This window comes from Fundulus heteroclitus, unplaced genomic scaffold (genome assembly GCF_011125445.2).
Source record: "Fundulus heteroclitus isolate FHET01 unplaced genomic scaffold, MU-UCD_Fhet_4.1 scaffold_477, whole genome shotgun sequence".
Taxonomy (NCBI): domain Eukaryota; kingdom Metazoa; phylum Chordata; class Actinopteri; order Cyprinodontiformes; family Fundulidae; genus Fundulus; species Fundulus heteroclitus.
Genome location: NW_023396898.1, coordinates 1 through 22,511, shown reverse-complemented (window position 1 = coordinate 22,511; position 22,511 = coordinate 1). Strand labels below are relative to the sequence as shown.

At 39.3% G+C, this 22,511-nt stretch overlaps 2 long non-coding RNA genes across 2 annotated transcripts; both read right to left on the bottom strand.

Moving 5' to 3' along the window:
- Nucleotides 1-502: 502 nt before the first annotated feature.
- LOC118560750 lies at nt 503-9,859 on the bottom strand. The gene is made up of 4 exons (XR_004929567.1): nt 9,747-9,859; nt 9,389-9,581; nt 1,207-1,296; nt 503-529 (listed from the first exon to the last, which is right to left on the bottom strand). It is a non-coding gene; the product is annotated as an uncharacterized LOC118560750 (long non-coding RNA).
- Nucleotides 9,860-9,874: 15 nt separating this feature from the next.
- Nucleotides 9,875-12,189, bottom strand: LOC118560748. The gene is made up of 3 exons (XR_004929566.1): nt 12,116-12,189; nt 11,525-11,640; nt 9,875-9,907 (listed from the first exon to the last, which is right to left on the bottom strand). It is a non-coding gene; the product is annotated as an uncharacterized LOC118560748 (long non-coding RNA).
- Between the last annotated feature and the right edge of the window lie 10,322 nt (nt 12,190-22,511).

The window sequence follows — 22,511 nt, the reverse complement described above, 5'->3', positions numbered from 1 at the left end:
GACCTTTACTAAGTTTACCCAATAAAAAAACACAGGATTGCCTTCTAAACATCTTTGTATAACAGTCCCTGATACAGTGCATACATCAGATAATAAGCCAGGTGTGAACCATGCTACTGATAAGTGGAAGCAAACGCTATAGTTCCATAAAGGCAGAATAAATGATGATTAAAAAACCCTCAAACGGGGTCCTCACTTGTACTGTAAACCAGAAAAATGTGTGTTATCACAAACCAGCCATTAACTGTGTACAGACTACAGCTGCTATAGTCCCCACAATGACATTTGACCAGATTAGTGTGTGTTACTAGGACTCCTGAAGGAAACCTGTTCAATGAAGGACATTTTTTACCAATGTAAAAGTACTGAGATGTCTCTGAAAAACACAAGTAGGACTGATAACTGGAAGGCAGATGAAATGACGTTCAGGAAAAATTACCTTTTTCTCGGAGGACTTGGACGGAGCTTGATCCGATGAGGCAGCATGCTCAACTTCGACAGCCTCAGTCACAGATGATTCTTTGCTAGCCTGTGGAAGAGGAAAATAGCCTCTTAATACTATATTTAACTGCAGGTTTACTAACATAGAGGCAATCTAAATGACCAACTATGCGACAACCTAAAACCATTGACTAATCAAAAGTAATAAAGCTGATGACTAGCATGGTGCATTGTTGATTAATCGCTGCTGTCATGTTCAACTATGAAGCATGTTCAGTTTACCAATGATCTGTTATTTACATAGCCTCTCATTTCTACACCACATTGACCTTTACTAAGTTTACCCAATAAAAAAACACAGGATTGCCTTCTAAACATCTTTGTATAACAGTCCCTGATACAGTGCATACATCAGATGATAAGCCAGGTGTGAACCATGCTACTGATAAGTGGAAGCAGACGCTACAGTTCCATAAAGGCAGAATAAATGATGATTAAAAAACCCTCAAACGGGGTCCTCACTTGTACTGTAAACCAGAAAAATGTGTGTTATCACAAACCAGCCATTAACTGTGTACAGACTACAGCTGCTATAGTCCCCACAATGACATTTGACCAGATTAGTGTGTGTTACTAGGACTCCTGAAGGAAACCTGTTCAATGAAGGACATTTTTTACCAATGTAAAAGTACTGAGATGTCTCTGAAAAACACAAGTAGGACTGATAACTGGAAGGCAGATGAAATGACGTTCAGGAAAAATTACCTTTTTCTCGGAGGACTTGGACGGAGCTTGATCCGGTGAGGCAGCATGCTCAACTTCGACAGCCTCAGTCACAGATGATTCTTTGTTAGCCTGTGGAAGAGGAAAATATCCTATTAATACTATATTTAAGTGCAGGTTTACTAACATAGAGGCAATCTAAATGACCAACTATGCGACAACCTAAAACCATTGACTAATCAAAAGTAATAAAGCTGATGACTAGCATGGTGCATTGTTTATTAACCGCTGCTGTCATGTTCAACTATGAAGCAGGTTCAGTTTACCAATGATCTGTTATTTACATAGCCTCTCATTTCTACACCACATTGACCTTTACTAAGTTTACCCAATAAAAAAACACAGGATTGCCTTCTAAACATCTTTGTATAACAGTCCCTGATACAGTGCATACATCAGATAATAAGCCAGGTGTGAACCATGCTACTGATAAGTGGAAGCAAACGCTATAGTTCCATAAAGGCAGAATAAATGATGATTAAAAAACCCCCAAACGGGGTCCTCACTTGTACTGTAAACCAGAAAAATGTGTGTTATCACAAACCAGCCATTAACTGTGTACAGACTACAGCTGCTATAGTCCCCACAATGACATTTGACCAGATTAGTGTGTGTTACTAGGTCTCCTGAAGGAAACCTGTTTAATGAAGGACATTTTTTACCAATGTAAAAGTACTGAGATGTCTCTGAAAAACACAAGTAGGACTGATAACTGGAAGGCAGATGAAATGACGCTCAGGAAAAATTACCTTTTTCTTGGAGGACTTGGACGGAGCTTGATCCGATGAGGCAGCATGCTCAACTTCGACAGCCTCAGTCACAGATGATTCTTTGCTAGCCTGTGGAAGAGGAAAATATCCTCTTAATACTATATTTAAGTGCAGGTTTACTAACATAGAGGCAATCTAAATGACCAACTATGCGACAACCTAAAACCATTGACTAATCAAAAGTAATAAAGCTGATGACTAGCATGGTGCATTGTTGATTAATCGCTGCTGTCATGTTCAACTATGAAGCATGTTCAGTTTACCAATGATCTGTTATTTACATAGCCTCTCATTTCTACACCACATTGACCTTTACTAAGTTTACCCAATAAAAAAACACAGGATTGCCTTCTAAACATCTTTGTATAACAGTCCCTGATACAGTGCATACATCAGATAATAAGCCAGGTGTGAACCATGCTACTGATAAGTGGAAGCAAACGCTATAGTTCCATAAAGGCAGAATAAATGATGATTAAAAAACCCTCAAACGGGGTCCTCACTTGTACTGTAAACCAGAAAAATGTGTGTTATCACAAACCAGCCATTAACTGTGTACAGACTACAGCTGCTATAGTCCCCACAATGACATTTGACCAGATTAGTGTGTGTTACTAGGACTCCTGAAGGAAACCTGTTCAATGAAGGACATTTTTTACCAATGTAAAAGTACTGAGATGTCTCTGAAAAACACAAGTAGGACTGATAACTGGAAGGCAGATGAAATGACGTTCAGGAAAAATTACCTTTTTCTCGGAGGACTTGGACGGAGCTTGATCCGATGAGGCAGCATGCTCAACTTCGACAGCCTCAGTCACAGATGATTCTTTGCTAGCCTGTGGAAGAGGAAAATAGCCTCTTAATACTATATTTAAGTGCAGGTTTACTAACATAGAGGCAATCTAAATGACCAACTATGCGACAACCTAAAACCATTGACTAATCAAAAGTAATAAAGCTGATGACTAGCATGGTGCATTGTTTATTAACCGCTGCTGTCATGTTCAACTATGAAGCAGGTTCAGTTTACCAATGATCTGTTATTTACATAGCCTCTCATTTCTACACCACATTGACCTTTACTAAGTTTACCCAATAAAAAAACACAGGATTGCCTTCTAAACATCTTTGTATAACAGTCCCTGATACAGTGCATACATCAGATAATAAGCCAGGTGTGAACCATGCTACTGATAAGTGGAAGCAAACGCTATAGTTCCATAAAGGCAGAATAAATGATGATTAAAAAACCCTCAAACGGGGTCCTCACTTGTACTGTAAACCAGAAAAATGTGTGTTATCACAAACCAGCCATTAACTGTGTACAGACTACAGCTGCTATAGTCCCCACAATGACATTTGACCAGATTAGTGTGTGTTACTAGGTCTCCTGAAGGAAACCTGTTTAATGAAGGACATTTTTTACCAATGTAAAAGTACTGAGATGTCTCTGAAAAACACAAGTAGGACTGATAACTGGAAGGCAGATGAAATGACGTTCAGGAAAAATTACCTTTTTCTTGGAGGACTTGGACGGAGCTTGATCCGATGAGGCAGCATGCTCAACTTCGACAGCCTCAGTCACAGATGATTCTTTGCTAGCCTGTGGAAGAGGAAAATAGCCTCTTAATACTATATTTAAGTGCAGGTTTACTAACATAGGGGCAATCTAAATGACCAACTATGCGACAACCTAAAACCATTGACTAATAAAAAGAGATAAAGCTGATGACTAGCATGGTGCATTGTTGATTAATCACTGCTGTCATGTTCAACTATGAAGCATGTTCAGTTTACCAATGATCTGTTATTTCCATAGCCTCTCATTTCTACACCACATTGACCTTTACTAAGTTTACCCAATAAAAAAACACAGGATTGCCTTCTAAACATCTTTGTATAACAGTCCCTGATACAGTGCATACATCAGATAATAAGCCAGGTGTAAACCATGCTACTGATAAGTGGAAGCAAACGCTATAGTTCCATAAAGGCAGAATAAATGATGATTAAAAAACCCTCAAACGGGGTCCTCACTTGTACTGTAAACCAGAAAAATGTGTGTTATCACAAACCAGCCATTAACTGTGTACAGACTACAGCTGCTATAGTCCCCACAATGACATTTGACCAGATTAGTGTGTGTTACTAGGTCTCCTGAAGGAAACCTGTTTAATGAAGGACATTTTTTACCAATGTAAAAGTACTGAGATGTCTCTGAAAAACACAAGTAGGACTGATAACTGGAAGGCAGATGAAATGACGTTCAGGAAAAATTACCTTTTTCTTGGAGGACTTGGACGGAGCTTGATCCGATGAGGCAGCATGCTCAACTTCGACAGCCTCAGTCACAGATGATTCTTTGCTAGCCTGTGGAAGAGGAAAATAGCCTCTTAATACTATATTTAACTGCAGGTTTACTAACATAGGGGCAATCTAGATGACCCACTATGCGACAACCTAAAACCATTGACTAATCAAAAGTAATAAAGCTGATGACTAGCATGGTGCATTGTTTATTAACCGCTGCTGTCATGTTCAACTATGAAGCAGGTTCAGTTTACCAATGATCTGTTATTTACATAGCCTCTCATTTCTACACCACATTGACCTTTACTAAGTTTACCCAATAAAAAAACACAGGATTGCCTTCTAAACATCTTTGTATAACAGTCCCTGATACAGTGCATACATCAGATGATAAGCCAGGTGTGAACCATGCTACTGATAAGTGGAAGCAGACGCTACAGTTCCATAAAGGCAGAATAAATGATGATTAAAAAACCCTCAAACGGGGTCCTCACTTGTACTGTAAACCAGAAAAATGTGTGTTATCACAAACCAGCCATTAACTGTGTACAGACTACAGCTGCTATAGTCCCCACAATGACATTTGACCAGATTAGTGTGTGTTACTAGGACTCCTGAAGGAAACCTGTTTAATGAAGGACATTTTTTACCAATGTAAAAGTACTGAGATGTCTCTGAAAAACACAAGTAGGACTGATAACTGGAAGGCAGATGAAATGACGCTCAGGAAAAATTACCTTTTTCTTGGAGGACTTGGACGGAGCTTGATCCGATGAGCCAGCATGCTCAACTTCGACAGCCTCAGTCACAGATGATTCTTTGCTAGCCTGTGGAAGAGGAAAATAGCCTCTTAATACTATATTTAAGTGCAGGTTTACTAACATAGAGGCAATCTAAATGACCAACTATGCGACAACCTAAAACCATTGACTAATCAAAAGTAATAAAGCTGATGACTAGCATGGTGCATTGTTGATTAATCGCTGCTGTCATGTTCAACTATGAAGCATGTTCAGTTTATCAATGATCTGTTATTTACATAGCCTCTCATTTCTACACCACATTGACCTTTACTAAGTTTAACCAAAAAAAAACACAGGATTGCCTTCTAAACATCTTTGTATAACAGTCCCTGATACAGTGCATACATCAGATAATAAGCCAGGTGTGAACCATGCTACTGATAAGTGGAAGCAAACGCTATAGTTCCATAAAGGCAGAATAAATGATGATTAAAAAACCCTCAAACGGGGTCCTCACTTGTACTGTAAACCAGAAAAATGTGTGTTATCACAAACCAGCCATTAACTGTGTACAGACTACAGCTGCTATAGTCCCCACAATGACATTTGACCAGATTAGTGTGTGTTACTAGGACTCCTGAAGGAAACCTGTTCAATGAAGGACATTTTTTACCAATGTAAAAGTACTGAGATGTCTCTGAAAAACACAAGTAGGACTGATAACTGGAAGGCAGATGAAATGACGTTCAGGAAAAATTACCTTTTTCTTGGAGGACTTGGACGGAGCTTGATCCGATGAGCCAGCATGCTCAACTTCGACAGCCTCAGTCACAGATGATTCTTTGCTAGCCTGTGGAAGAGGAAAATAGCCTCTTAATACTATATTTAAGTGCAGGTTTACTAACATAGGGGCAATCTAAATGACCAACTATGCGACAACCTAAAACCATTGACTAATAAAAAGAGATAAAGCTGATGACTAGCTTGGTGCATTGTTGATTAATCGCTGCTGTCATGTTCAACTATGAAGCAGGTTCAGTTTACCAATGATCTGTTATTTCCATAGCCTCTCATTTCTACACCACATTGACCTTTACTAAGTTTACCCAATAAAAAAACACAGGATTGCCTTCTAAACATCTTTGTATAACAGTCCCTGATACAGTGCATACATCAGATAATAAGCCAGGTGTGAACCATGCTACTGATAAGTGGAAGCAAACGCTATAGTTCCATAAAGGCAGAATAAATGATGATTAAAAAACCCTCAAACGGGGTCCTCACTTGTACTGTAAACCAGAAAAATGTGTGTTATCACAAACCAGCCATTAACTGTGTACAGACTACAGCTGCTATAGTCCCCACAATGACATTTGACCAGATTAGTGTGTGTTACTAGGACTCCTGAAGGAAACCTGTTTCAATGAAGGACATTTTTTACCAATGTAAAAGTACTGAGATGTCTCTGAAAAAACACAAGTAGGACTGATAACTGGAAGGCAGATGAAATGACGTTCAGGAAAAATTACCTTTTTCTCGGAGGACTTGGACGGAGCTTGATCCGATGAGGCAGCATGCTCAACTTCGACAGCCTCAGTCACAGATGATTCTTTGCTAGCCTGTGGAAGAGGAAAATAGCCTCTTAATACTATATTTAAGTGCAGGTTTACTAACATAGAGGCAATCTAAATGACCAACTATGCGACAACCTAAAACCATTGACTAATCAAAAGTAGATAAAGCTGATGACTAGCATGGTGCATTGTTGATTAATCGCTGCTGTCATGTTCAACTATGAAGCAGGTTCAGTTTACCAATGATCTGTTATTTACATAGCCTCTCATTTCTACACCACATTGACCTTTACTAAGTTTACCCAATAAAAAAACACAGGATTGCCTTCTAAACATCTTTGTATAACAGTCCCTGATACAGTGCATACATCAGATAATAAGCCAGGTGTGAACCATGCTACTGATAAGTGGAAGCAAACGCTATAGTTCCATAAAGGCAGAATAAATGATGATTAAAAAACCCTCAAACGGGGTCCTCACTTGTACTGTAAACCAGAAAAATGTGTGTTATCACAAACCAGCCATTAACTGTGTACAGACTACAGCTGCTATAGTCCCCACAATGACATTTGACCAGATTAGTGTGTGTTACTAGGTACTCCTGAAGGAAACCTGTTCAATGAAGGACATTTTTTACCAATGTAAAAGTACTGAGATGTCTCTGAAAAACACAAGTAGGACTGATAACTGGAAGGCAGATGAAATGACGTTCAGGAAAAATTACCTTTTTCTTGGAGGACTTGGACGGAGCTTGATCCGATGAGCCAGCATGCTCAACTTCGACAGCCTCAGTCACAGATGATTCTTTGCTAGCCTGTGGAAGAGGAAAATAGCCTCTTAATACTATAATTAAGTGCAGGTTTACTAACATAGAGGCAATCTAAATGACCAACTATGCGACAAACCCTAAAACCATTGACTAATCAAAAAGAGATTAAAGCTGATGACTAGCTTGGTGCATTGTTGATTAATCGCTGCTGTCATGTTCAACTATGAAGCAGGTTCAGTTTACCAATGATCTGTTATTTACATAGCTCTCATTTCTACACCACATTGACCTTTACTAAGTTTACCCAATAAAAAAAACACAGGATTGCCTTCTAAACATCTTTGTATAACAGTCCCTGATACAGTGCATACATCAGATAATAAGCCAGGTGTGAACCATGCTACTGATAAGTGGAAGCAAACGCTATAGTTCCATAAAGGCAGAATAAATGATGATTAAAAACCCTCAAACGGGGTCCTCACTTGTACTGTAAACCAGAAAAAAATGTGTGTTATCACAAACCAGCCATTAACTGTGTACAGACTACAGCTGCTATAGTCCCCACAATGACATTTGACCAGATTAGTGTGTGTTACTAGGACTCCTGAAGGAACCTGTTCAATGAAGGACATTTTTTACCAATGTAAAAGTACTGAGATGTCTCTGAAAACACACAAGTAGGACTGATAACTGGAAGGCAGATGAAATGACGTTCAGGAAAATTACCTTTTTCTTGGAGGACTTGGACGGAGCTTGATCCGATGAGCCAGCATGCTCAACTTCGACAGCCTCAGTCACAGATGATTCTTTGCTAGCCTGTGGAAGAGGAAAATAGCCTCTTAATACTATATTTAAGTGCAGGTTTACTAACATAGAGGCAATCTAAATGACCAACTATGCGACAACCTAAAACCATTGACTAATCAAAAGAGATAAAGCTGATGACTAGCATGGTGCATTGTTGATTAATCGCTGCTGTCATGTTCAACTATGAAGCATGTTCAGTTTACCAATGATCTGTTATTTACATAGCCTCTCATTTCTACACCACATTGACCTTTACTAAGTTTACCCAATAAAAAAACACAGGATTGCCTTCTAAACATCTTTGTATAACAGTCCCTGATACAGTGCATACATCAGATAATAAGCCAGGTGTGAACCATGCTACTGATAAGTGGAAGCAAACGCTATAGTTCCATAAAGGCAGAATAAATGATGATTAAAAAACCCTCAAACGGGGTCCTCACTTGTACTGTAAACCAGAAAAATGTGTGTTATCACAAACCAGCCATTAACTGTGTACAGACTACAGCTGCTATAGTCCCCACAATGACATTTGACCAGATTAGTGTGTGTTACTAGGACTCCTGAAGGAAACCTGTTCAATGAAGGACATTTTTTACCAATGTAAAAGTACTGAGATGTCTCTGAAAAACACAAGTAGGACTGATAACTGGAAGGCAGATGAAATGACGTTCAGGAAAAATTACCTTTTTCTTGGAGGACTTGGACGGAGCTTGATCCGATGAGCCAGCATGCTCAACTTCGACAGCCTCAGTCACAGATGATTCTTTGCTAGCCTGTGGAAGAGGAAAATAGCCTCTTAATACTATATTTAAGTGCAGGTTTACTAACATAGAGGCAATCTCATCTGTCATCAACATAGTCTCTCCATTTTTACATCACCTTGACCTGTACTAGTGTTTACCCAAGAAACACCGGATTTCTTTGGTCTTTTTGTTGTTGTTTGTTTTTCAAAAAAAAAATAAAAAATACGACCTAAGAAATAAAAACATTCTTACAACCTAACATGTTTAACAAAATTTTCTTAAAGGAGCAATTAGTTCATCATTATTCATTACTAGTGAGTCGTTTGAGCACTGTCTGTTAGACCACTTCTTGCTCCACTACAGATTCTTTATTTAACATATATTTATAGACTTCCATCATAAATGTAAGTTATTCATTTTTAAACAGAAAATGATCCTTGACAACCTTCTCCCTCCATGGCCAGTCAGTCCCTCCATAGTTGTAAGTTATTTCCTCTCCAGGATTTATGTCTTTCACTGCAAATAAGCACAGATGTGGCTTTCCATCCACCAATATCTTTTTCATTGTACAGCTTGGATTCTTGTGGTCATCATTGACTAATCTTCCAAGACTGTTATCTTCTCGGGATGCATCGATACTTTCCAAATTAGGTGGGGTGGGGAGAATGGGGTTGGAGAAAGAGAAACAAATGTTATATAATAATCTTTTGGTTATTTTGTCAACAAGATAACTTTCAAAAAGCAGCACCACAAGCTTTGACAAGATCCAACTTATATTGAATTATTATAAACACTGGACTTACCACCACCATCTTTCTTGCCACAAGAAGTCAAACATGAAGACAGCACATGCACTATGATACAGTCTCCTCCTCCTTTGTGATTCTTCATAGTTTATCAACTCCCCTCTGTACTCCACCACAAATCTCCTTTTTAAAAGGAGTCGTGGCGAACACACCTCGTCCTAGACATATAGAAACTGTAAATTTCAGATCACGAACTCTACCATTGCTGACAGTGTTTCCTCTAACATTCAACAAGGGGGGGTGCTCCATCAACCACATAACCCCCCCCCCCCCACCCAAAGAAGGTCAGGGTATGTAAATAAATTATTATACGTCTGTGCATGTTCACTGTTAGGGCTAATTTTTTTTTTTTTATTAATAGCGCCAGAACGGATTACTGTCTCTACAGTGAGGGCTCCCACATAAGGCAGAAATTAGTCCACGGACAAGTCGTTGCTGGAATCAATTTTACGAGAGCATACACAACATCACTATAAACGGCTCTGTAGAGAAAGAAGTCTCTAACGTGACTCGCAAGATCCTACAGCCCCTCTGCACCATGGAGTGCCAGGTGAGCGCTGGGTGTCTGCGGTGGGAAATGTAGGAGTTTGTCACAAGAAGTGTAGCCAATAAGTGTGCTCAACTATGAAGTTTAAAATGGCCGTGGATAGTCAGCGCAGTGTGCACAGTACAAAGTGTGCAGCCTCCTTTAAAGTTTTATCCTAGGCTAAATTATCTTTATTTTAGCTCAGAGTCACCTGGTTCACATGCAGGTAAACTCACAATCTCGCCAGGCAAGAGAGTCACAACATCCTTTTTACCTCCCTGGGTAAATGTTTCTGCGTGTTGTGAATGCACCCAGTTTGAGGATGTCTGCACTAAAAACTCCTTCCAAGTCGGGAGCACTGAGTGTCTCTATCCGTGAAGATGTCAATGGAGTCTGTTCTGATGGGGGAGCATGGGGTGGTGATTAAAGAGAAACTCTTAAATGAACAAGAATTATCCCAGTCAGAATTAGTATCGCTTGTGATGGATGGGAGGGCGGGATCCAATGGGATAAATGCGTACTTTGTCTGTTTTTTTCTGTAAAAAACATTTTTATTTCAAGTGGTGCATTGATTATTTCAATATACTGAGAATGTTTGCCTTATACAAATATAAGGATGATTACATCAGTTTAAACTCAATTATTATAAGCCTTAAGCTCAATGCAGCATGTTCCCTATGTACATGGCTCTATGGTTATTTTCAGGTGTCTTACAAACATATTGTTTTCTTTGATTCTCCCAAATCACCAAAGTCTGTCTGTTGGAAACAAAAATTCACCTTCCTGAGTTCATTGTTGAAATAAGATGGATGCTTTGTTTTGGGAAAACACATTTTTGTTGCTATATAGACCCTATAAATGGATCAGAAACAGATCCCAAATGTATTGAAATTAATATTCAATAAAAGGTATGCTGAAAAATATTATGAACTCTTGAAGATCTAGATTTAAAGGAGATTTTCATTCAATCAAGAAGTAGGAAGGAAGAAAGGCAGATATCCTCAAAATATAACCATAACTAAATATACCTGATAGAGACAAAAACATAAAAAGATAGCCAGAAAGATGGATAAACAAGAGACACAGAAAATTGCTCTTGTATAAAGCTGTATTTTGTATGGAAAGCGTGAGAAAAAGCCCCCCCCCCCCCCCCCCCCCAAGACAGAATTTCAAAAGTATTTTCAAAAATACTTTTGTCATAATTTGTGGAAATCTCTGAATTGAGATAACTCTATGCACAGAAACCCACCTTTATAATGATTGATGAACTTCACTTCCAACCTTCCTGTCTTGTCACTGGCCGTTGCTGCATGTTCAGCTGCATCGCGTTTAGGTGGTATTCTACGGTTTATTGATGTCATTATCCTGTTAAAACACACAGTACTGTTATAATCATTTTATAACAATACCAATCTGTTTCAAAGTCTACGACATTTTTAACATTGCAATAAAAGTCAAAATGGCGTCAGTCCTTCCAGGTTCCTTCTACCATATTTGTAAGACGCATGCTTTTCTGAATATTATTTTCCTCATTAACTGTTTTAGTTTATGTATCTCTTAGACTACCATACAGTAATTATTGGAACTGCTTCAACCTAAACATAAAATAGTACGTTAGGTAACAAGAAAGTCATGCATAAAACATAATTGAGTCAATTTCAAAGACTCCATCTTGTTAAAAGGAAAACTTCATCTAAACTCTCAGTTTTGCTTATAAAAGAGTAGTTTCATCGATTTAAAATAAACCCGCTCAGCTAGTTTTAACCACTTATTACATTCTTAAAAGAAATTGGTACACTTAAATACAGTTTATACGGTTTATATGACAGAATTGACTTACACTTCCATGTGGTGAAGCAACTGCTTAGCAACTGCTTGGTCCTTCGTAAGCTCATTTCAAAGGTGTGCTTCTTTTGGATAGTCAGCGCAGCCCCCGGGTGGAGACAAGAAAAACAGAATCTACGTGCTTCCGCCCGTCTGGTGTGTCTGCGTTTGTAAATCCAAATGATTCGAGTATGTTTGTGAAGTAATTTAAAGGGACTGCGTGTTTGACCTGATGGGAGTAACTAATAAACTAAAGAGGTTTTTGAAACGTATATATTACTAAAGTAACGGGAATACAAAGAATTGAAAGCCAGGATTTCTTCTTCTTCTGCGTTGGCTTCAGCGTGACACTAAGCTGGTCAGCTGGGAGACTGGTTTTGAGAGGCCCTTTCATCTGGTTGCATGAATAGTACAATTGGAATCATAATTTCAACATGAATACTTTGTAGTATAAAAACCAATTAAAAAACAATTAAATAGTGAATTCAATGATAGAAATACAAACTATTTCAGTTTTTAAAAGTCTACTAAGCAGCTTATCACAAAATTCAAAGAAAACATTAAGGAACAAAAATACACATGTCCTGAAACACCAACTAGAGCTTAAATTAATCAGCCTTTTAAGCCTATTAGCTATGCAATGTCAAAAAGAATTCCGCTGATCTCAAGAGGTTTATTAACATAATTAATTGCAAACACCTATTACCACCATGTCCTTCACCTGTACCTGGCACAGCTTTTAAGGTAGCTCATCCTCATCATCATCAGCCTCCTCTTCCTCCATCACTACTCATATGTCTCTTCCTCCTCTTCCTTCTCCTTCTAACTCCTATTCAATTCAATTCAATTCAATTTTATTTATATAGCGCCAATTCATGAAACATGTCATCTCAAGGAACTTTACAAAATCAAAATCAATCAGATTATACAGATTGGGTCAGATTATACAGATTGGTCAAAAAATTCTTATATAAAGGGAACCAATTAATTGCATCAAAGTCTTGACAAGCAGCATTCACTCCTGAAGAAGCGTAGCGCCACAGGGAGAGTCATCTGCACTGTCCATGGCTTTGCAGCAATCCCTCATACTGAGCAAGCAGGACGCGACAGTGGAAAGAAAAACTCCCCATTAACGGGAAGGAAAAACCTCCAGCAGAAGGTTGGCTCAGTACAGGGCTCAGTATGAACGGTCATCTGCCTCGACCAACTGGGGGGTTAGAGAAGACAGAGCAGAGACACAACAAGAGAGACAAACAAGCACAGAAGCTCACATTGATCCAGTAATCTGTTCTACATTAAATGGTAATAGCAGGTGATTTCTTCCCTGGATAATGTCACAGTTAACAGAACGCCAGACCAGGTGTACCTAGTATGAAGAAAAAAAGTGAACAAAAAGAAATGACAACAGTCATTTCAATGCAATGCAATGCAAGACTGGAGAACAGTAGAACTCAGTAGAGTGAGAAATATAGACCTTGATGTCCTCCAGTAGCCTAAGCCTATAGCAGCATAACTATAGAGGTAGCTCAGGGTAACATGAGCCACTCTAACTATAAGCTTTGTCAAAAAGTAAAGTTTTAAGATAAGTCTTAAAAGTGGACAGAGTATCTGCCTCACAGACCAAAACTGGAGTTGGTTCCACAGGAGAGGAGCCTGATAGCTAAAGGATCTGCCTCCCATTCTGGTTTTAGAGACTCTAGGAAACCACCAGCAAACCTGCAGTCTGAGAGCGAAGTGCTCTGTTAGGAACATACGGGGTAATCAGATCTCTGATATATGATGGAGTTTGACTTTTAAGGGCTTTATACGTTAGAAGGAGAATTTTAAATTCTATTCTTGATTTAAAGGTTTACAATGCAACCAGGGTTGATTTTCCAGCGAGGCTCCCCCAGAGGGCGAAAGTAAAAGGGCACTGTCGTAAAGATGCTCAGCTGTTCTCCTGGTTTCTCGGTCAAGCCAGGCGCGGTTGTTTTGAGCAGAAACACGAGGTCCTTGTCAGCCTTGCAGCCTTCTTTTTCTTTTAGCTCTCACCATTCGGAAAAAGCTTGCCCGATGTTCACCCGTGTACGACTCCTCTCTCTGTCCAGAGCCCTTTTCCTCTTTCTTGCCTGCTCCGACATGGGCTTTCGCTGTTTTCTCGCTGGTTCCGCCATGATAACTGCACAAATATCGCCACTGCGCTAGCAACGAGCATGCCTTTCACTGGGGGCGTGTAGCAGTTCTCGCCGTAAAGCAAGACCGACTCTCGCGATACACGAGACTTCTGAGCCTGTGGGTGCGAGCCGAGGGCGCCTGGGACATCGTCTTGGGAAAGTTTAATGGCTGTAAAGTCGGTCAAATCGCTGTTTCTGTTGCGCGTCTAATAGCTGGTTGCTACGGGCGTTCTCTACCTGTATGTCCTACCTAAGCGGCAAAAGGGGCGTTGCTCTTGAGACGGTGACGTCACGTGCGCGGTACGCTATAGGGTAGTTCACGTGTGACGTCCCGCGTGACGTCAGCGCTACATCCGGGTCCCGCTGGTAGGCAGAAAACAGTACTGTTCTCGTCTACTACATGACAAAACGGGTGATTTAGAGTGTACTTTTACTTCGTTTATTTATGGAATCTAAGCAATGCCTACGACTTGTTGTGCTCCCGGTTGCACAGAGAGGCATTCAAATCGTTGGATATACGTTTCTGTCGTTTTCCAAAGGAGGAAGGACGAAGAAAGAAATGGATATTTTCAATGAAAAGAGCGCAGGCAGACACTCCCAATGGACTGGGGGGGCATCGTACTACGACAGAATTTGCAGTCTACACTTCATCTCCGGTAAATACAACTTAATTCTGCTCTAGTCATTGTTCTACTTAAATAGCGGCGGAGGGTACACAGATCGCTACACGGGCCGGAGAAGCGGTAGCAGCAGCAGCCAAGCAGCAGCGGCGGAGCAGGCAGCGGCTGCTCTGCCAGTTCACGTGCTGCGGCCGGGGCGGCTAGCAGCAGCTAGCAGCGGGGGCTACAGCAGCTGCTGCTGCCATTACGCCCCGGTTCACGGGCGCTAGTACTTCTGTGTTTACGCTGCAATGTCGCCGACACCGCCACCCATTTTAACAAGACAAAAACACCTAAATAATCCGTAGTAACATTTTTTTTAACCTACCGGGCCTCTGCTGAGACGCGGCCTGTGTCCGACGCCGCTTTGTGCTGTTGCACAAACATGTGTGAACAACATCCATCCATCCATCCATTTTCTGACCGATTAATCCCTCATGGCGTCGCGGGCGTTGCTGGAGCCTTTTTCCGGATTTAAAATAATTGTAGCCGTCCAGTGGTTTCATGGCTTTCGTGCTCTCTGTCTGTACTGGCCTGCCATGTTTATAAGGCAGCTGTATATGTCATGGTACGGAGCGCTTGGCCAGCATTTCACAGACTCGCTCCGTCCCTTAAGGCTTTTGCTGTGTGGATCTGGCAATCTGATACCATCAACCATCAACTTACTCTTAAAACGATCTTGTAGTACGTTATCTAAAGAAGAAAAATACGCGGAGAACTCGTCAGTTTCTCTGTTTGCGTCCGCCATTGTGTTCGCCTTTTGCCTACCAGTCCGGCGCGCATGCGCGAAAAACCCGCCTCAAAACAATAACAATGAACTACCCTATTGCAAGTACGGTATTTCCCCTACAGTCCACCAGGGCGGCCGAGAAAACTTTTGTTCGACCTGAAATGACTCATTTAATCATCCAAAACGGTATGGAACAGATTAATTAACTGAAAAATGTTGCATAATATGCCTTTAACAGGAAGCCAATGAAGGGAAGCTAAAATTGGAGAAATATGATCCCTTTAATTGATTTTCAACTCTTGCTGCAGTATTTTGGATCTAAAGCTAATCTAGAGCTAAAGACTTTGAACTGCATTTTGTGGACTTCCTAATAGTAAAGAATTACAATAGTTCAGCCTTGAAGTAACAAATGCATGAACTAGTTTTTTCAGCATCACGCCTGGACATAATGTTTATAATTTGGCAATATTCCAGAGGTGAAAAAAATGAAACTTCGGAAACCTGGTATTGGGATTAAACAACATGTCTTGGTAACAAATAACACCAAGATTTTTTACTTTATTACCAGAGGCCAAGTTAATGCTATCCAGATTAAGTGATTGATTAAGAAGTTTATTTCTTGAGGACTCTGGTCCAAAGATTACAACTTCCTGTCTTGACAGAATTGAAATGCAGAGAAAATTTAAAGTCATCCAGCTTTGGTGTCATCAAGACATGACAGCCAGTCGACGTAAATGATTGGAAATCATCAGGATTTATGGATAATATATCTTAGTGTCATCAGCATAACAGTGGAAATTAATTCCCATGTTGTCTGATAAATTTGCCAATCGGAAGCATATATATAGTAAAGAGAATTGGTCCAAGGACTGAACTCTGTGGTACTCCACAAGTGACCCTAGAGTTTGAAGATTTATTATTAAGATGAACAAACTGGAATCATTCCGACAGACAAGATTCACACCAGCCTAATGTTTCTCCTTAATCCCTACAGTATGCTCAAGTCTTTGTATGAGAATATTGTGATCAACTGTATCAAATGCAGCACTGAGATCTAACAGGACAAGTACAGACACAAGTCCATTATCTGAGGCCATGAGAATATGATTAGTGACCTTCACCAGAGCCGTTTCAGTGCTATAATGAGCTCTGAAGCCGTTGTAAATGTTCATAAAGTTGATTAGCAACTACTTTCTCAAGACTTTTAGATAAGAAAAGAAGATTAGATATAGGTCTGTAATTTACTAACTCGTCTTGATCAAGAGATGGTTTCTTAAGTTAAAGGTTTAATAACAACTACTTTAAAGCTTGTGGTACATATCCATCTACTAAGGTTAGATTAATCATGTCTAAAATTGCATCACTGATCAAAGGGGAATATCTCCTTAAACAACTTGGCTGGGATTGGGTCCACATACAAGTAGAAGGTTAGATGAAGGCTAAAATTTAGATAGCTCAGAAAGCTCTACTTGCTTCTAAACAGTTCAAACACTGCGCAGGTTCTAAAGATTCCTCCAACACTGCCTCACTTACTGAAGACGAGGTAGTCATGTTTGGGAAGGATGCCAATTATGTTATTTTTAATGGAGTCAATTGTTATTTATGAAAAATCCCATAAAGTCATTACTGAATGATGGGAATGGATGGATAAACAGAGCTGTGACTCTGAGTAAGTTTGGCAAACTGTACTGAAAAGAAATCTAGGATTATTTTTATTCTCATCAATTAATGATGAAAAATATGCTGCTCTAACTCTGCGAAGGGTTAGAGCAGTTTAGCTAATCCTACCTAATCTGTCTTTCCAGATAAGGTAAGATTCCTCTTGGTGTGTAGAGCGCCATTTTCTCTCCAATTTCCTAACATTGTGCTTTAAGGAACGCAGCTCTGAATTAAACCAGGGAGCCAGCTTCCTGTGAGTAATCACCTTCTTTTTCAAAGGAGCTACATTGTTTAATCCAGAACAAAATGATGAAGTCACACCGTTAACAAAGGTTTCTACTTGTGAATGGGAAGAAACAACATTGCTGCCATCTGCAGGGCATTTCTGCAATACTGAGGATATTAAAAGGGGGACAGACTCTGTAAAGTTAGATATAGCATTATCTGATAAACATCTACTATAATGGAACCCTCTTTTGGGGGTGGAGAACTCAGTTAGATTAAACTCAAAGGTTTTTAAAAATGGTCTGATAGAACAGGGTTGTGATGAAATACTGTTAATTCTTCACAATCAATCCCATATGTCAGCACGAGGTCTAAAGTATGAAGCCAAGAGTGCGTCGGTTTAGACACATTTTGAGCAAAACCAATTGAATCTTAAGATAGTTTTAAAGGCTACACTGAGGTTATCACATTCAGTGTCAACATAAATGTTAAAATCACCCACCATAATAACCACCATAATAGTCAGTATTTAACACCAACTCAGATAAGAAGTCTGACAACTGATCCTAAAACTGAGTGTAAGGGCCTGGTGGACGATACAAGGCAACAAAAAGAAGAAGTTTTATTGCTTTGCAGTTTGGATGAGGGAAACTGAGGGTTAGATGTTCAAAAGAACTGTAGTTAGTAATTGGCCTGGGACTAATTAATAAATCAGACTGAAAGATGGTTGCTACTCCTCCCCTCTTCCCATAGATCTGGGAATGTGGAAATTTAAATAATTGGATGGAGTTGACTCATTTATACTAACGTAGTCCTCTTGTAGCCAGGTTTTGTGTGACAAAATAAATCAATCTGATTATCAGAAATCAATTCATTAACTAAAAAAAGTCTTTGGGGGAGAGACCTTATATTTAATAGACCACATTTAATTGTTTTATTTTTTGGTTCAAAGTTAGCCTTATTGATTTTTATTAGATATTTTTGATTTGTTCCTTTTAGATCAGTTTTTGATCTATTCAGTTTTGGCCGTGGGAAAGACACCGCCTCAATAGGGTAATGGGTGGGTAACAGTACAGAAGCTGCAGAGATGTGTGTTAAACTACAACTCTATGACTGGCATTATTCTGTCCCTCTGCACAAATGGCAAGCCTTAAACTGGTCTCATCAGCTACAAATAACGATAACAGTAATAATTATGAACATTATAATATTTATTTTGTCAGAACACATATTAAATAACAAAAAATAAGGAAAATACAAAACAAACAAGCACAGTAATGGAACTACTCAACTTATTCATATTTTTCTTGGGCAATTAAAAATACTTAATGAAGAAACACAACAGGAAAAGGATGTAGCCTATAGCTACTAAAATATTGTCGTCTGAACACTCTCTCCTGTAATTTCATCTGTGTACCGAACCTGAAACTGTCTCAACTTCGACCTGTATTTCCCTCTGGCGTTTCACTGATACAGCTCTGGTGAAGGTCACTAATGATATTCTCATGACCTCAGATAATGGACTTGTGTCTGTACCTGTCCTGTTAGATCTCAATGCTGTGTTTGATACAGTTGATCACAAAATTCCCCTTGAAAGACTTGTTTGTTCATTTTCAAACTCTAGAGTCATTTGTGGAGTACCACAGGGTTTAGTCCTTGAGCCAATTCTATTTACTTTGTATATGCTTTGAATTGGCAAAGTTATCAGACGGCATGAGCTTATTGAACTTTATTGATCTCACAATGGAGAAATTCACTTCTGCATCTTATCCCATCCCCTTGGGGAGCAGTGGGCTGCCACTGTGCGGCGCCTGAGGAGCAATCAGGAGTTAAGGGTTTTGCTCAGGAACCCAGAGTGGCAGTCTGTGGGAGTTGAACTCAGAACATCTGGGACCCAAGCTCATTCCTCTAACCACTAGACCACCACTCCCTCAACTGTTATGCTGATGACACTCAGCTATATTTATCCATAAATCCTGATCAATATAATCAATTAATTTAACTACAGGCATGCCTTGATGACAACAAAACCGGGATGACTTTAAATGACCTGCTTTTAAATTCTGACAAGACAGGAGTTGTAATCTTTGGACCAGAGTCCTAAAAAATAAACTTCTTAATCTGGATGGCATTAAATTGGCCTCTGGTAATGTAGTAAAAGATGTTGGTGTTATTTTTGAACAAGACATGTTATTTAAAACCTATATTAAACAGGTTTCCAGAGGTTGCCTTTTTTTACCCCCGGAAATATTGCCAAAATAGAAATATTCTGTCTAGGGGAGATGCTGAAAAACCTGTCCATGCATTTGTTATTTCATGGCTGAACTATTGTAATTCTTCACTATCAGGAATTCCACAAAATGCAATTTAAAGTCTTTAGCTGATCCAAAATGCTGCATCAACAGTTTTGATGAAAATCAACAATAGAGATCATATTTCTCCAATTGTAGCTTCCCTTCATTGGCTTCATGTTGAATCAAGAACAGAATTTAAAATTCTCCTTCTCACGTACAAAGCACTTAATAATCAAGCTCCATCATATATTTGAGTTCTGATTACCATATATGTTCCTAACAGAGCACTTTTCTCATAGACTGCTAGTCTATTGGTGGTTCCTAGAGTTTCTAAAAGTAGAAGGGGAGGCACATCTTTTAGTTATCAGGCTCCTCTCCAGTGGAACCAACTCCCAGTTTTGGTCGGTAAGGCACACACCCTGTTTACTTTAAGACAAAGCTTAAAACTATCCTTTTTGACAAAGATTATAGTCAAAGTGTCTTAAGTTACCCTGAGCTATCTCTATAGTTATGCTGCTGTAGGCTTAGGCTGCTGGAGAACATTAGGGTCTATTTCTCTCTGCTGAGTTCTCCTACTAATCTCAAATTTGCATTGTTCGTTGTCATTTCAGCTTTTAACTTTTTGTTGTAATTTTTTTCCTTCATAGTAGGTACACCTGATCTGGCGTTCTGTTAGGTGTGACATCATCTAGGGAAGACAAACCACCCGCGATTACCATATAACATGGAAAAGATTCCTGGATCAATGTGTGCTTCTCTGCATTTTTTGACTCTCTTATTGTGTCTGCTCTCTCTTTTCTAACTCCCAGTCAATTGAGGCAGATGACTGTTCACACTGAGCCTGGTTCTGTACGTGTTATTTCCTTCCTGTTAAAGGGGGGTCTTCCTTTCCACTATCGCTTCATGCTTGCTCAGTATGAGGGATTGCTGCAAAGCCATGGACAAAGCAGACGACTGTCCCTGTGGCTGTACGCTCCTTTAGGAAGAGTGAATGCTGCTTGTCAAGACTTGATGCAATCTACTGGGTTTCCTTAGATAGGACATTTTTTGACTAATCTGTATAATCTGATCCAATCTGTATAATCTGATTGAATTTGACTTTGGAATGTGTCTTTAGGTGACATGTTTCATGAATTGGAACTATATAAATAACATTGAATTGAATTATTACCTATTGTCACAAAAAAACTAAACAGAAGGGTTTCCCAGAGTGTAATGTAAGGCTGGCCGACCACCAGGTTTAACTTGTGCTGGACTAACCGTCGCATGTTTATTTATTTTAAATAGATTTTTATAAGCCAGTATCAATTATAGCAAAGGCAGGTAAAGCTTTACGGTTTTGCACTCTCAGGATGTGGAGATGCTGCTGGGCCGTCCTCACCACTGCCATAGAATTTGCAGTCCAAGAGAGGTCATCATATCCAGATTAACATTATAGCAGTTTCAGTAATATGCTACTACCATGTCATAAATGTAAAGATTTTTTACTCTTTTGCAAGAATAAACAATTACCTCAGAGTGACAATAGCTAAAAAAAAAAAAAAACATCAGTGTTGTGTATTGAACTGGTTTTAGTTCTTACCCGTTTTGACCAATAATTTAAAAGTTTTATGTGATAAACGTAACACTGAGAAAGTTAATAATCAATATGCAATCATGCCAATGGTTCCAATATATATGCAAAGGTAATAAATAACCAAAAAGGAAATGTTAAAAAGGCATTAAAATAGATTTTTTTGAAATACAAAGAAAGATTTTTCATTTGTCCCAACAATGCCACCAGAGCAAGATTGGTGTGTGATGTGTAAGTGTGCGTTCCTGCAGTACCTCAACCTACCACTAAAGGGCGGTACCGAGTAGACAATCTGATACACACTTAAGCACACTATGTTGGTTTTTGTGTATTTTAGAGACCACCCTAAAAATTTGTCAGAGTATCATATTGAACTTCCTTTGATCAAATCTATTAAAAACTTAGTGGGGACTAGGTTTTTGGTCCCCACAAAAAATTTGGTCCCCACACTGTGAGTGTGCTGTCAGGTGTTGGTCCCCTCAATGTAGCAAACACACACACACACACACACACACAACACACACACACACACACACACAACACACACACCCACTCTCTCCAATAGTTTTTTTTTTTTTTCAGGAGTCATTGGTGTAAGGTATCCATCGGTAATGATGGCCTTGACCTAAATTCAACCCAATCGTTTCATTAAGGTGCATCGATCGTTTTCCAACCCTTCAGTATTGTTAAGTAGTTGTTTCATTTAATCTGATTATTGGTCACTAAAAAGATAATTGGGAAAAGGCAAAGTTTTCCTTTTAAAAATCAAGAGAAGCACCAGTTATGTATAAAACTGCAATCATCACCATTTCAGAAAATGCAAAGAAGATGAACAATAACGTATCACTTTTACATTAAAGGGACAGTCAGGGATCCAGAGTTTCAGACTGAAGAGTCAAGCCAGTCAGTGAGATGGGGTCCAGTTCCAAAGGGGAATGTTTTCTTTGAAAACAACTGCAATTCTTAGCAAAAAACTGGATATTCAGTGGGGGTGTCCTTATTTTTACCATGGCTGTAAACTGAGTGAAATAATCTAATCATATGATTAATGTTGACGGTGAAAACATTGAACTACATTGTTTTCTGCAATTAAAGGTTGTATTAGCTATAGACTATCCA